Raw genomic sequence first — 15,762 nt, 5'->3', positions numbered from 1 at the left:
GTGTGTGTGTGTGTGTGTGTGTGTGTGTGTGTGTGTGTGTGTGTGTGTGTGTGTGTGTGTGTGTGTGTGTGTGTGTGTGTGTGTGTGTGTGTGTGTGTGTGTGTGTTTCGCACCCTCACAGACACGTGGCCATGCGCCCCTCCTTTGTCCCAGCTCCCCACCTGTCTGCTCCCCACCGTCCGCAGTCCAAGTCCAGGCCATGTGCCTGCCAGGTGCTGCCTCCCTCCAGAGTTTTGCCTCCGATGGGCCTGTGTTTCCAAACCCTTCAGTGCAGAGACCCCTGCAGCTTGGACTGCCCAGGGGAGGGTCCCCCGAGCACTGGCTGGGTGCCGACTTGTCCCAGACCATGTTTGCTGGCTGCGCAGCTGCGGAGTTCAGAATTGATGGGAATAACCACCGGCAGCCGATGCCACACTTGGCCGCGCTCTGGGGTCTTTGTACCAGTATCAGTCGTCGGGGCCGCCCTCCCGGGTCCCCTGGACCTTTGCCCGCGGGCAGGCCGGATGGCCCCTACCTAAGTGCCCTCCACGCAGGGGAAACACTTCTCCCTGTGGGCACATGGACCCTCCCGACCCTCTCCTGGGGCTTCACCCCCTTCCTAACCAAGCACTGCCAGGCACTGAGCCCCGAACATTCCAACTCTGCGCTCCTCTCTCCATAGAACCCTGGTGGTGGTGAAACCCCCTTCTTTCTCCGGGGCGGTGGTTTTGGGGAACAGGTTTTTTCTTTTTGTAAGACTTAATAGATGGAGGCAGAGAAGAGAGGAAAGAGACCAGGTTACGGAGCCAAGAAAGCCTTTATTGGGATCTGCGATTCCCGGGCGAGGTCCCATGACCCGGGGGGTGGGGAGTTTGAGAGGGGCGGGGTTTTATGGGTGAGGGGGTTCCGGGTTTGGTCCTGGGGGGCAGATTACCAAGTAAGGGCATTTTAGGGTGACGGGACAGGATAGGTTGCCTCCTTGGGGTGGAGGAAAACTGGAGCTTCATGATTGGCTGTTTCCAAATGGGGCAGGACATTCCAGGTCTGCAGGTGAGGGGTGGGGGGGGGTCGTCTGTGCACGTGTTCTCCTCCAGCCCCCAGAGAAATGGCCGCTCGGTCGCCATCCCAAGGTGACTCCCAAGGTGACTTTTACATTTTTGTCCAGTCCCCTGCGAGTGTTTTTACTCTTTCCTTCTCCCTCTTTCTCTGCAGCTACTTTTGGGGCAAGTGCTTTTCGTGGGCGATCCTGTGTGCTGCACTGCCCCCCCCCCCCCTCCACCAAAATGGCTCCGTCCCCTCCGAGGCCTTTCTCTCCCCCGGGTCAGCCCTCCACACCGTGTGCCCGACAAGTTCTGAGGTCAAGCTTCAGAGTTCTGCCTGGATCCAGAGCCTGCTCGGGGCTCGCTCTCATAAAACAGATGTGTCCCGGGGGGTCTCTCTGAGCCGATCTTACGTGGAGCTTACTGAGTGGTTTCAGGTTTCTCAACAAGTTTACCACACAAACCCTTCTAATTCTTTTTGGTTTGCTTTTCTTTGTTTTAATAAGTTTATTTTCAGTTGAAGATCTCTGGGGAATTCTTTAGGTTTCAGGACCTGTGGTTTAAACATTTTAAAGACAGCTGAAACCCAGTGAATACTTTTGTGACAGAAGTTAGAGTTTCTTCATTTCATATGAATAATCGAAGCCTGGCGTGTGACGTATCGGGCTGGCTCCAAACAGGCTCCTTTTCTCTCTCTGCCCAGTAGAGCCAACACGTTCTCATTTGGAAGAGAACAGTAACAGCTTTGCCTTTTTTAAATGTTTTTTTAAAATTTATTTTTTGTACAGAGAGACAGAGCATGAGAGGGGGAGGGTCAGAGAGAGAAGGAGACAGAACCGGAAGCAGGCTCCAGGCTCTGAGCTAGCAGTCAGCACAGAGCCCAACGCGGGGCTCGAACCCACGAAGGTGAGATCTGACCTGAGCCGAAGCCGGAGGCTTAACCGACTGAGCCACCCAGGCGCCCCTGCCTTTTTTAAAATCCTAGCTGTCAGGGTGCAGCGTTTTCCTCAGGTTGATGGAACCCTTGCACAGTGTTCCTTTCTGCTGTCCTTGGACCCCAAGATCTTCCTGGGCAGCAGAGGCCGCATGCCAGCTCTGAATCTTCCAGAATTATGTTGTTTCACCTGCATCAGCTCTGACAGTATCCTCAGAAAGTGAGCTCGAAGGTGGCCATGAAGCGGGAGTGAGTGCCTGAAAGCCCACAATACACACAGGAGAGGGACTGAGCTCCTGTCCGTGGAGTAAAGGGCCAGGCGAACTTGGCCGCCCGCGTTGTCGTGTGGGGTGGGAGGGAGGGGCAGCGAGGGCACCCAGGGGCCTGGTGAGTGACGCTCTGCTTGGTGGCCCGCCGCCCTCCCGGGGTCTCTCTCTCTCCAGAACCACTAGCACAGTCCTGAATATTTCTGGGAAGACCGAGTCAAAGGCCATGTTCTCAGCGATCTCTGACTTCACGGGTCAGACTTCGGGTCTGCGTGGCGGGCTCCTCATGAATCGGCCAAAGGCAGGTCTCTCAGAAGAAGGTGGTTTCCTGGTACCTACAGCTGTGATGATTCTTTCGAATGGTGTTTCTTAAGGACGCGGCACTGGGAATACGCTCGCTGATGATGCGCAGCAAGTATTTACTGAGCCCGTACTAGGTGCTGGCCGCGCTGCCACGTGACCTCTGCATGTCCTTTCACTTTTTTAAATGTTTACTTTTGAAAGAGGGGGCTTGAGAGCACAAGTTGGGGAAAGGCAGAGCGAGGGGGAGACAGGACCCAGAGGGCTACCAGCACGGAGCCCAGTATGGGGCTCAAACTCACAAGCCGTGAGACCACGGTGGGGCTAAAGTCCGATGCCTAACCGACTGAGCCACCCCTGCGTCCCTGCATGGCCCCTCATTTGCTCTTCACGACAACCTGGTGAGTATTTACTGTTTTATTTCTTGAGGTGTAGTCGACCCCCAGTGTTACATTAATCTCAGGGGTACAAACAGTGATCCACAGCTGCACTTGATACGCTGTGCCCACCGCAAGTGCGGGTCCCAGCTGTCCCCAGACGGCACTGTGACCGTCCCACTGATGTACTCCCTGGGCTGTGCCTTTATCCCATGATTGATTCGTTCCGTAACTGGAAGGCTGGACCTCCCTCTCCCCTTCACCCTTTTCTCCATCCACCTGCCCCTTCCCTGCAGGGGTTGGGGGGGGACTGGCAACCACCAGTTTGTACTTAGGGGTCTGTTTATGCTTTTTCTTTGTTTCTCCTTTCATTTATTTTGTTTCTTTAGATTTATACGGCATTTGTCTTTCTCTGACTTATTTCACTTAGCATTGTACCCTCTAGGTCCATCCATGTTGTCATGACCAGCAAGACCTCGTTATGGCTGAGTGATGTGTCACTGTGCATCCACACCACAGTTCTGTATCCATTCAGTTACTGATGGCCGCTTAGAGTGCTTCCGTATCTTGACTACTGTAAATAACGCTGCAGTAAACACAGAGGTGCAGCTATCTTTGAATTAGTGGTTTTTGTTTCCTTTGGCTAAATACCCAGTAGTTGAATTACCAAATTGTACGTTAGTTCCGTTTTTAATTTTCTGAGAAGCTCCCCTCTTTTCCGTGGTGGCTGCACGGATTTACCACCAGCAGCAGACGAGGGCGCCCTTTCTACCACATCCTCACCGACTGTTGTTTTTTCTTGTCTATTTGATACTAGCCATCCCGACAGGGGGAAGGTGATACCTCACTGGGGTTTTCATTTGCATTTCCCTGATGATCAGTGATGATGAACATCTCTTCAAGTGTCTGTTGGCCATCTGTATGTCTTCTTTGGAAAAATGTCCATTCAGGTCCTCTGCCCATTTTTAAGTCAGATTATTTGGATGGTTTTTTGTTTTTTGTTTTGTTTGTTTCGGTGTCGAGTTGTATAAGTTCTTTATATGTATTGGATATTGACCCCTTATCAGACACATCATTTGTAAGTATCTTCACCCATTCAGTGGTTTGTCTTTTCATTTTGTGGGTTTCTTTTACTGTACAAAAGCTTCTTATTTGATGTAGCCCCAGTAACTTATTTTTGCTTTTGTTTCCCATATCCATAAATATGTTGCTAAGGCTGATGTCAAAGAAATTCCTGTCTGTGTCGTCTTTTGGGAGTTTTACAGTGTCGTGTGTCACATTTAGGTATTTCCTCCATTTTGCGTTTATTGTATTGAAGAGACTGTCTTCACTGTATATTATTGCTTCCTTTGTCACGGATTACGTTTGGTCCAGTGATCTATATTTGTGTGCGACTGCTGTGCTGTTTTGACTGGCATAGGTCTGTAGTGTGTCTTGACATCTGTGACTGTGATTGTGAACCTCCAGTTTTGTTCTTTTTTCTGAAGAGTCTTTGGCTAACTGGGGGACGTTTGTGGTTCCATACACATTTTAGGATTATCGGTATTCTGTGAAAAATACTGTTAGTATTTTTGTAGGGATTGCATTGAGTCTTTAGATTGCTTTGGGTCACGCGGACATTTTAACAGTATTGTTCCAACCCATAAACATGGCATACCTTTCCATTTGGGTCATCTTTAATTTCTTTCATAAGTATTTTATAGTTTTCAGAGTACAGGTATTTTACCTCCTTAGTTAGGTTTATTCCTAGGGGTTTAATTCTTTTGGGTGCAGCTGTAAATGAGATTGCTGATTCCTCCATCTGCTGCTTTGTTAGTGCATAGAGATGCAACGCAATTCTGTCCATTAACTTGGTATCCTGCAACTTGCTGAATTCTCTTCTCAGTTTTCATAGCGCAGCCTTTAGGCTTTCTAGTATCATGTCATCTGCAAACAATGTTAGTTTTATTTCTTCCTTACAAATGTGGACGCCTCTTCTCTTTCTTGCCTGATTTCTGTGGCTAGGGCTTCCAGTAGCATGTTGAATAAAAGTGGTGACAATGACGGGCGCCTGGGGGGCTTAGTTAAGTCAAACTTCAGCTCAGGTCATGATCTCACCGTTTGTGGGTTCGAGCCCTGTTCGGCGCTGACCGCTCGGAGCCTGGAGCCTGCTGCGGATTCTCCTTTTCTCTCTGCTCCCCCCCTGCGTGCCCTCTGTCTTTCTCTTTCTCTCTCTCTCTCTCTCTCAGTAATAAATAAACACTAAAAAAAAAAAAGTGAGAATGAACATCTTTGTCATGTTTCTGATCTTACAGGAAAAGTTGTGTTTTCACCGTTGAGTATGATCGCAGCCATGGGATTTTTATAAAAGGCCTGTTTTACGTTGAGGTACGTTCCCTCGAGACCCGCGTGTTTGAGAGTTTCCATCATGAATAGATGTTGAGTTTTGTCCAGAGCTTGTTCTGCACCTGCTGAAGTGATGACGGTGTTTATACGTTCTCGTTATGCAATGTGTCACATTCATGGCTTCGTGACTATGGACCTATCCTTGCATCCCTGAAATAAATCCCACTTGGTTATGGGGAATGATTTTCTTTTTTTTAAAAATAAACTCTACACTCGACGTGGGGCTCAAACTCACAATCCCAAGATCAAGAGTCACATGCTCTACTCACTGAACTAGCCAGGTGCGCTGAGAATGATTTCATAAATGTATTGTTGAATTTGGTTTACTTTTGTTGAGGATTTTTCCATCTATGTTCGTTTTGTGCCCTCTTTGGTTTTAGTATCAGAGTAATGCCGTCCTCATTGAGTGAATTTGGAAGTTTTCCTTTTCTATTTTGGAATAGTTTGAGAAGAATAGGTATTAACTCTTCTTTAAGTGTTTGGTGGAATTCACCTGTGAAGTCTGGTCCTGGACTTTTGTTTTGGGGCGCATCTTGATTACCGGTTCAATTTCATTACTAGCAATTGGTCTGTTCTGATAATCTGTTCCTTGATTCAGCTTTGGGAGAGTGTATGTCTCTAGGAATTTATAGTTTCTTCTCGTTGTCCAATTTGTTGGCATACAATTTTTCGTAGTAGTGGCTTATAATCCTTTGAATTTCTGTGGTGTTGGTTATTGCTTCTTTTTCATTCCTGACTTTAGGTCCTCTCTCTCTTGACACATCTTGCTAAAGGTTTATCAGTTGTGGTTATCTTTTTAAATCATGGTTTTGCTGAACTTTTTCTATTTTTTTTTTTTTTTAGTCTCTTTTCATTTATTCCTGCTCCAGTCTTTATTATTTTTTTTCCTTCTACTAACCTTGGGCTTTGTTCTTCTTTTCCTGGTCTTTCAAAAATTTTTTACTTTTTATTTATTTTTTTAAAGTTTTATTTATTTTTGATACAGAGAGATGGAGCATGAGAGGGGGAGGGGCAGAGAGAGAGGGAGACACAGAACCGGAAGCAGGCTCCAGGCTCCGAGCTGTCAGCACAGAGCCGGATGTGGGGCTTGAACCCACGAACATGAGATCCAACCTGAGATGAGGCTGGATGCTTAACCCACTGAGCCACCCAGGCGCCCCTCAAAATTTTTTTAAATTAAAAGATTTTGATTCTAGCGTCATTAATATGCAGTATTATGTTCCTTTCACGTGTACAGTATGTGGTGTAACCGTTCGATGTGTCAGTGATCATCAGTGCGCTCTTAACCCCCTTCACCTACTTTACCTACCCTTCCCCTCGCCTCCCCTCTGGTCCCCGTCTGTTGGTTTTCTTTAGTTAACAGTCTGTTTTTCGGTTGGTCTCTCTCCTTTCCTTTTGCTTGCTGTTTTGTTTCTTAAATTTCACTTATGAGTGAAGTCATATGGTGTTCCTCTTTCTCTGATTAACTTATTTCACTTAGCATTATACTTTCTAGCTCCATCCATGTTGTTGAAACTGTTCTTGCTCTTTTAAGTGTAAGGTTAGAGTGAGGTATTTCTTGTCTCCAGAGCTAGGCCTGTTTCCCTCGTAGAACAACTTCGGCCGCATCCCAAAGAGTTTGGATGACTGTATTTGTATTTTCATTGCTTCCGTGTATTTGTTAATTTCCTTTGATCTCTTCATTGGCTCCTTGGCTGTTTAGTTTCCCTGTGTTTGTGGGGTTTTCCCCCCTATTTTTTGTTGTTGTTTTTGTTTTTGGTAACTGATTTTTAGTTTCATACACTGGTGTCCAGAAAAGATGCTCAGTATAATTCAGTCACTTGAGTTTACTGCATCCTATTTTGTGGCCTAACATGGGATTTACCCTGGAGAATGCTACATGTGCACTTGGAAAACAAAACAAAACGTATTCAGTTATTAGTGGAGAGAATGTTATGTATATATCTGTTAGGTCCATTTGATCTAACGTGTTATTCACAGCCACTATTTCCTTGATGATTTTCCGTCTGGATGATCAATCGATTGATCAACGTGGGGTATGAAATTCTCCTATTACTGTTTTGCTGTCAATTTCTTATTTCACGTCTGTTAATATTTGGCTCTTAAATTTTTTTTTAACATTTATTCATTTTTAAGAGATAGCATGAGTGGGGGAGAGGCAGAGACAGAAAGACAGAATCTGAAGCAGGCTGCGGGCTCTGAACTGTCAGCACAGAGCCCTACATGGGGCCGGAACCCACGAACCCCAAGATCATGACTAAGCCGAAGTTGGATGCATTCCCGACTGAGCCACCCAGGCGCCCCTGTTAATATTTGCTTTTATGTATTTAGGTGCTCTTTTGTTGGGTGAATAGCTATTTGCAATTGCTACATCCTCTTGTTGGGTTGATCCCTTTATCTTGTGATGTCTTTCTTTGTCTCTTGTTAGAGTCTGTTTTATAGTCTGTATTGTCTGGTAGGAGTATTGCTACCATAGCTTCTTTTTTTTTCTTCTTCTTCACTTCCATTTGTGTGGAGTGTGTTTCTCCATCCCTGCGCTCTGAGTCTGTGTATGTCTTGTAGGTCTGAAATGAGTCTCTTGTATGCAGCACAGAGACGGGGTTTGTGGTGCTGGTGGTAATCCGTGCAGTTACCCAGTGCCTTGATTGGAGCATTTAGACCATTTACGTTGAATTCATGATTGAACAGTATGCATTTCTGCTATTTTGTTGTTGTTGTTGTTGTAGTTTTTCTCTGTTCCTTCCTTCTCTCGCTCTTTCCTTGTGACTGATGACTCTTTAGTCTTTGCTTGGCTTTATTTTTTTGTGTTACTATGAAGTTCATATATAACATCCTAAGTATAAACTCCACATTTTTTGTATAAATTTTCATATTTCACGTCCTTTTACTTTGAGGCCCCTTAACTGAGGTTTTTAGTACTTTTGTATTTTATCCTTTATGTTAGCTTTATAAATACTTGTTGTGCTACATTTGCTCCATGTGTGCTTTCACTCACAAAGTATTTCCTTTCATAGTTTTCATCTAGTTGTGGCCTTTTCTTTTCCATTTAAAGAAGTCACTTTCCACATAGCTTGTGAAGCTGGTTTAGTGATGAACTCTTTTAACTTGTTTGTTTCAGAAAGACTTTCTCTCTCCTTCTATTCTGGATGATAAACTTGCCAGGTAGAATATTCTCGGTTGTAGGTGTTTTTTCCTTTCAGCACATTAAAAAAAAAATTTTTTTTTTTTTTAAGGGAGAGAGAGCATGAGCAGGGGGAGAGGGACAGAACAAGAGAGAGAATCTTAAGCAGACTCCTCGCTCAGTGTGGAGCCCAATGCAGGGCTTGATCCCATGACCTGGGATCGTGACCTGAGCTGAAATCAAGAGTCAGACATTCAACTGATTATAATCGTGTTTCTTTCCTAATGTTTGCTTTGGTTTAATTTGCGCTTATTTTGCTGACTTGTGAAGGTTGAAATTTATTGATTTGCGTTGTCTTTTATTTTAATACATAATTTACAGATAAAACATTTTCTGTTATAACTTATTTTAGTACATTTCATACATTTTCATTTATGTTACTGCCTTCGTTCATCTCCAAATATTTTCTAATTTCCCTTGTGACTTAGTCATTGGTCTTTTAGTGATTTAAGATTCTGTTTAATTTACACATATTTGTGAATTTTCCATTTTTCGGTTTTTATTTTTATTTTTTTTCCATTTTGATTAGAGAACATACGTAGTATGAGCTCAGTTCTTTTAAACATACTGAGACTTGTATCCTGGCTTATCATAGGTTCTGTCCTGGGGAATGTTCCCTGGGTTCTAGAAGAATGTTCTTCTGGTGGTGGACGTAATGTTCTATACATGTCTTTGAAGGATAGTTGGCTGATAGTGTTCATGTCTTCTATTTTCTTGTTGATCTTTTGTCTGCTTACTGTATCCATAGTCAAAGGTGGAATAATGAAGACTCCCAACAGTTACTGTTAAATTGTCTAATTCTCCAATTCTGTCAGTTTTTGTTCTGTGTATTTTGGTATTCTGTTTTTAGTACATACGTTTATGATTGTTACATCTTCTTGAGAGATTGTCCTTTTTTATCATTATAAAATATCTTTCTTTGTCCCTAGTCACAATGTGTTTGGTTTCAAAGTCTATTTTGTCTGATAGAAGTTTAGCCACTTCAGTTCTATTTCAGCGGCTGTCTGAATGGTGTATCTTTTTACTGCCTGCTAATTTCAACCAATTCGTGTATCTCTTGTAGATAGCATATAGTTTGATTGTTTTCAAAAACTGCATTCTGACAGCCTCCACCTTTTAACTGTAAGTGTTCAGTCCATTTAAGTTGAATGTGAGTCCTGATAATGCAGAATTTAGGTCTTCCTTTTCTCTACTTGCCTCCTAGATGTCTTTTGTCTTTCTTGTTCCTCTGTTTCTTTGTGACTGACTTCTTTTGTGTTATAGATATTCTTTACTGTACCGTTTAATTACCTTGTATGCCAGTTAAGATTCTTTTTAAAAACTGAAGTGTAGTGGATACACAGTGTTAGTTTCAGGCCCAAATATAGTGATTGTGCTACTCTGCACATGATGCCGTGCTCACCACAGTGTCACGACCGTCAGTCACCCCCCCACATCGTTCCAGGACCGCTGACTACATCCCTATGCTGTACCTCTCATCTCCATGGCTTATTCCATACCTGGACGCCCGTACCTCCCCCTCCCTTTCACTCATTTCCCCTCCTCCCTCCCCCACTCCTCTTGTAAACACTAGTTCTCTGTATTTATGGATCTGTTTGTTATTGTTGATATTCATTTGTTTTGTTTAGATTCCACACATACAGTGAAATGATGGGGCATTTGTCTTTCTCTGACTTACTTCACTTAGCATAACGACTTCTAGGTTCATTCATGTTGTCACAAATGGCAAGACCTTATTCGTTTTTATGGCTGAGAAATATTCCATTGTAGACATGTGCCACATCTTTTTATCTGTCTGTCTACTGATGGACTCTTGAGTTGCTTCCATATTGTGCTATTGTAAATGACACTGCAACAAACCCAGCAGTATTTGTTTTTTCTGGTGTGTGTGTTGAGTTTACTAGTTCTTTATATATTTTGGATATTATCCCCTCATCTGATATATCATTTGCAGGATATCTTTCCCATTCAGTAGATTGCATTTTCATTTTCTTGATAGTTTTATTTAGTGTGCAAGAGCTTTTTATTTTGGTGTAATCCCAATAGTTTATTTTTTGCATTTGTTTCCCTTGCCTGAAGAGGCACATCTAGAAAAATGTTGCTTAGGTCAAAGTCAAGCACATTATTGCCTCTGTTTTCTTTAAGGAGCAATGTGCCTCACATTGAGGTCCTTCATCTATTTTGAGGGCTTTTTGTGTAGGTGTAAGAAAGTGGTCCAGTTTCATTTTTTGCAAGTAGCTGTCCAATTTTGCCAGCACCATTTGTTGGAGACACTGTCCTTCCTCCCCTTGTACCTTCTTACCTCCTTTATCATAGATTAATTTACCATTAGGTAGAGGGTCAATTCTGGGCTGTCTGTCCTGTTCCATTGATCTATGTCTATTTTGTGCCAGTAACATACTGTATTAGTCATTAGAGCTTTATGCTAATATTGACATCTGGGACTGATAGCTCCATATTTGTTTTTTTTGATGATCGCTTTGGCTATTTGGGATCTGTTGTGGTTCCATAAAAATTTAAGGATTATTTGTTGTGGTTCTATGAAAAATACTGTTGGTGTTTTAACAGAAGAGCGTCCTTCTTGGGCTTAAAATTTTTTTTTAATTTTTTTGAGAGAGAGCACACACGTGCAAGCAAGGGAGTGGCAGAGGGAGAAGGATGGAAAGAATCTTAGGCTCCACGCTGAGTACAGCGCCCAACTCAGGGCTCAGTCTCACGACCACGAGATCATGACCTGAGCCTAAATGAAGAGTCAAGATGCTTCACCAACCGAGCCACCCAGGCACCCCACGGATGGTGTTTTGATTGCGTTGAGTCTGTAGATTGCCTGGGGTAGGATGGACGTTTCAACAATACAGTTCACACCTTACAACAACGTAGCTTAGATTAAATGCCAATTTTATTTTCGAAATAAACAGAAGTTTGCTCCTTATGGCTTTGTTTCTCTCTTCTTTTGTGTTCCGATCGTCCTCATCCAGTCTTCATCTAGCGGATGCTCAGCTCCATCTCCGAGCCGCCTCACTGCCTTCTGGCCTCCGGTTTAGGATAAGCTGTGACTCCTGTTGAGGACCCTGGTACGGGATGTGGGATGGATTGCTTCTCTCTTCTGACTTGGAAGATTCTCCGTCTCTAGGTTTCCACGGTCTGGTTGTGCCTTAGTACAGCTCTCATTGGGTGTGCGCTACTCGGAGTTCATGGAACTTCCTGAGAGGATAAAGGAATTATTTTCATCACACTGGGGAATTTTTCTGCCATAATTTCTTCCAATATTCTTTTTGTCCCCTTCTCTTTCCTCTCTTATTCTGTGATTCCCATCACACAGATGTTGGCAGGTTTCATGCTGTCCCTGAAGCGTCTGAGCTTCTGTTCAGTTGTCCTTATTTTTTCCTTCTGTGTCTCAAGACTGGGTAATCCCAAGTGATCTGCTCAAGATCACAGATTCTTTCTTCCAGCTGCTCAAATCTCCTCTAGTAAACTTTTAGTTTTTTTTTTAAATTTTTAATGTTTTTAAATTTATTTTTGAAAGACAGAGATAATGCAAGCAGCGGAGGGTCAGAGAGAGAGGGAGACACAGAATCTGAAGCAGCTCCAGGCTCTGAGCTCTCAGCACAGAGTCTGATGTGGGGCTTGAACCCACGAACTGTGAGATTGTGACCTGAGCTGAATCCGGACACTTAACCAACTGAGCCACCCAGGCGCACCGTAAACTTTTAGTTTACTTTTCAACTCTAGAATTTCTATTTGGTTTATTTTTTATTTATAATGTCTATCTTTTTATTAATACTCTTTTCTTTGGTATGATGTTTTTATATTTTACCTTAGTTGTTTAGATACTGCTTCTTTTTTTAGGTCTTTGAACATATTGTAGGTGTCTGATGTGAAGTCTTTGGTCTGCTCAGGAGCCCTTGTAATTCATGGTTTTATTCCCTCATGTGTGGATCATACTTTTTTATTTCTTTGCGTGTCTCATAATAGTTTGTGGAAAACTGAACTGGACACTTAATATAATGCAGCAACTCTGGAAATCTGATTCTTCACCCCCACAGGGTTTTGTAGCTGCTTGGGTTATTTATTCTTTTTTTTTAATGTTTATTTTTAAGAGACAGAGACAGAGCATGAGAGGAGGAGGGGCAGAGAGAGAGAGAGAGGGAGACACAGAATCCGAAGCAGGCTCCAGGCTCTGAGCTGTCGGCACAGAGCCTGATGCGGGGCTCAAACCCACGAACCGTGAGATCATGACCTGAGCCAAAGTTGGATGTTTAACCGACTGAACCACCCAGGCGCCCCTGGGTTACTTATTCTTCAGTGACTTTTCTGAAGTCATTCTGTAGTGTCTGTATTCTTTTCCATGTGGCCATTTGAAGTCTCTGCTCAGGTCAGTTAGTGGTCAGCTCATGATTGGTTAGAGACTTCTTCTGATGCCCGGAACCAGTAAGTCTCCCGGTCATTACCGGCGGGTTGCATGCTCATGGTGACACATGCTCATGGTGACATGCCTTCAGCACCCAGCCAGCCACTTGACGTCTCTGTCACAGACTTCACTGTGGGCTTGCATAGGGTTTCATTGTCAGCCAGAGGCGACAGGGACTCCTTAGCTTTTGTCTGAGTCCGTACACGATATTACCCATGCATCAGCCTTCTGGATTCTCAGGACTGTGTCAGAGATTTTGATAGCCTTCACGGACACGTCCTTTCTTAACTTTTACTTGTAAGCCTTTTCGGGTAGCCTATTGTTTGCCCTACTTGTTATCCACTGCCCACCGGAGCCACCAAGTCAAGCCATTGTCTCTGAACGTTTGTACCCATACCTGCAGGGAAGAGCTCATCATCAGATGAGCTCACGTCCAGCAGGACACACCCTCGAGGACGGGGTCTGCCAGGTGCCCCCAGGCGGGTCACAAAATGACAGTGCTGTGCAGATGAAGCTTTTAAGGACTTCAGCCCCAGAATTTCCCCCGCTTCCTGCCTCATTGTCTGTTGGGCTGTTATTTTTCACTGTGATTAGCTATTGGTTTTAAAGAGTATGTCAGAGCTGGTGAGAGGAGGTAGGAAAAAGACGTTAAAATGCCACAAAGCTCACTGTTCTTACTGAGATGTAGCCATTTGTCTTGATTAAAAGTCTCTAGATTGCTTCAGTCCCTTGGTTAATTTCTGGAGTTCTCTGCCAGGTCTCCTATTGTCTTTATGAAGGAGAGAAGTTTTGGAGGTCTTTATTTCTCCATTTTTTTTAATTAAAAAAACTTTTTTTAATGTTTTTATTTATTTTTGAGAGAGACAGACAGTGTGAGCAGGGGAGGGTCAGAGAGAGAGAGGGAGACACAGAATCTGAAGACAGGCTCCAGGCTCTGAGCTGTCAGCACAGAGCCTGAAGTGGGGCTGGAACCCATGAACTGTGAGATCATGACCTGAGCCGAAGTCGGACGCCTAACCGAATGAGCCGCCCAGGCGCCCCTTTCTCTCCATTGTCACTGATGTCACTCCTGGGTCAACGTCTTGGCAATAGCCACACGAGCCACTGAACCCGAAGCACCCCGCTAAGCCACTGCCAGATTCCTGACCCACAGAAACTGAGATAATAAATGTTTGTTTTGTATTAAATTGCTAAATATTTGAGTAAGTCGCTGTGCAACAATAGATTTCCATATGTTATATATTTTCTTCCCCCCCCTTTCTAAAAACATTTATTTATTTATTTATTTATGTAATCTCCACGCTCAACGTGAGGCTCAAACTCACGACCCTGTGATCAAGAATTGTATGCTCTTGTGACTGATCAGGCAGGCGCCCCCTCTCCTTTTTAGGACATAGTAAAGCGCACTGTTCACCATGTTCTCCACCCTTTTCACTGGGTGGAAGAGTTCCTTTTTTCACATAGGTGCCAAGGAGTCTTTCCTGTTCTTTTTTTAATGTCCCTTGGAGGTTGCATTGTGCCTGTATCTGACCAATAACTTGTGATGGACATGTGTCCATTCATTTAATGATGGATATTAAGATTGTGTCCACTTTTGTGTTCTTTCCATGCTGGGACCCACAGCCTTGTATATGCACTCTTTCTCTTGTGTGTAGAAAGATTTCATTTCTAATTTTGCATTTTCCCTTCAACACTTGGGCTTTTACATTTTGTTTTTGTAAAAATGGAAACCTGCAGTGGACCTAGTTGAAACCCCTAAGGACAGGGTTTTCTCTCACAGGATGGAAAGTCCAGAGGTTGGCGCGCAGCTGGGTGATGACCCTGAGCACCCAGCTCCCCTCCGCCCTTCAGCACTGGCTCCAGAGCCCGCAGCCTCATCCTCGGGTTGGGAGCACTGTTGCTGCGGAAGCTCCGGGTGTCACACCCAGACCCAGCCCCCCTAGAGGGAGAGGAGATTGTTCTTCCCTGGTGGGGCTGAGAACTTTATTCAGAATCTCCCTGCAGTCTTCTTTTTATGGCTTATGGGGCAGAATAGGGCCATTCCCTGGTGGGTGCGGGGTAAGCATTGGAGGGAGTAAGCCGGCCTGGCAGTGGAGTGAATATGGTGATCTTCCTGTGGGCGGTAAGGGCCAACATGAAGGCCGAGCTCAGAGCTCTGTCCTAAGGGTCTTTTTTTTTTTTAAGTGTATTACCAAGTTGGTTTCCATATAACACCCAGTGCTCGTCCCCACAAGTGCCCTCCTCCATGACCATCATCTCCCTTCCCTTTCCCCCTCCCTCTTCAGCCCTCAGTTTGTTCTCAGCATTCAAAAGTCTCTCAAGGGGCGCCTGGGTGGCTCAGTCGGTTAAGCATCCAGCTTCGGCTCAGGTCATGATCTCACGTTCGTGGGTTCGAGCCCCGCGTTGGGCTCTGTGCTGACAGCTCAGAGCCTACAGCCTGCTTTGGATTCTATATCTCCCTCTCTCTCTGACCCTCCCCTGCTTGCACTGTCTCTGTCGCTCAAAAATAAATAAAAACCATAAAAAAAATAAAAAAAAGTCTCTGAAGATTTGCCTCACTCCCTCTCCCCAACTCTTCCCCCCCCCCACCCGCTTTCCCTTTCCCATGGTCCCCTGTTAGGTTTCTCCTGTTAGACCTATGAGTGACAACATATGATATCTGTCCTCCCCATGACTTATTTTGCTTAGCATGACACCCTCGAGATCCATCCACTTTCCTACAAATGGCCAGATTTCATTCTTTCTCATTGCCATGTAGTACTCCATCGTGAATATATACCACATCTTCTTGATCCACTCATCAGGTGATGGACATTTAGGCTTTTTCCATGATTTAGCTACTGTAGAAAGTGCCGCTATGAGCACTGGGGTACATGTGCCCCTATGTAT

General features: G+C 44.4%; 1 long non-coding RNA gene across 1 annotated transcript in view; it reads left to right on the top strand.

Moving 5' to 3' along the window:
• Window positions 1-1,491, top strand: part of LOC115301052 — an 11,163-nt gene extending 9,672 nt beyond the window's left edge. Inside the window, exon 2 of the long non-coding RNA XR_003912955.1 lies at window positions 1,192-1,491. This is a non-coding gene — a long non-coding RNA (uncharacterized LOC115301052). The remainder of the gene's footprint in view (window positions 1-1,191) is intronic.
• The last annotated feature ends 14,271 nt before the right edge of the window (window positions 1,492-15,762 follow it).

The sequence above is a fragment of the Suricata suricatta genome, chromosome 9 (assembly GCF_006229205.1).
Source record: "Suricata suricatta isolate VVHF042 chromosome 9, meerkat_22Aug2017_6uvM2_HiC, whole genome shotgun sequence".
Lineage (NCBI taxonomy): Eukaryota > Metazoa > Chordata > Mammalia > Carnivora > Herpestidae > Suricata > Suricata suricatta.
The sequence above is the reverse complement of the archived record's forward strand: the minus strand, read 5'-3'. Positions and strand labels throughout refer to the sequence as shown.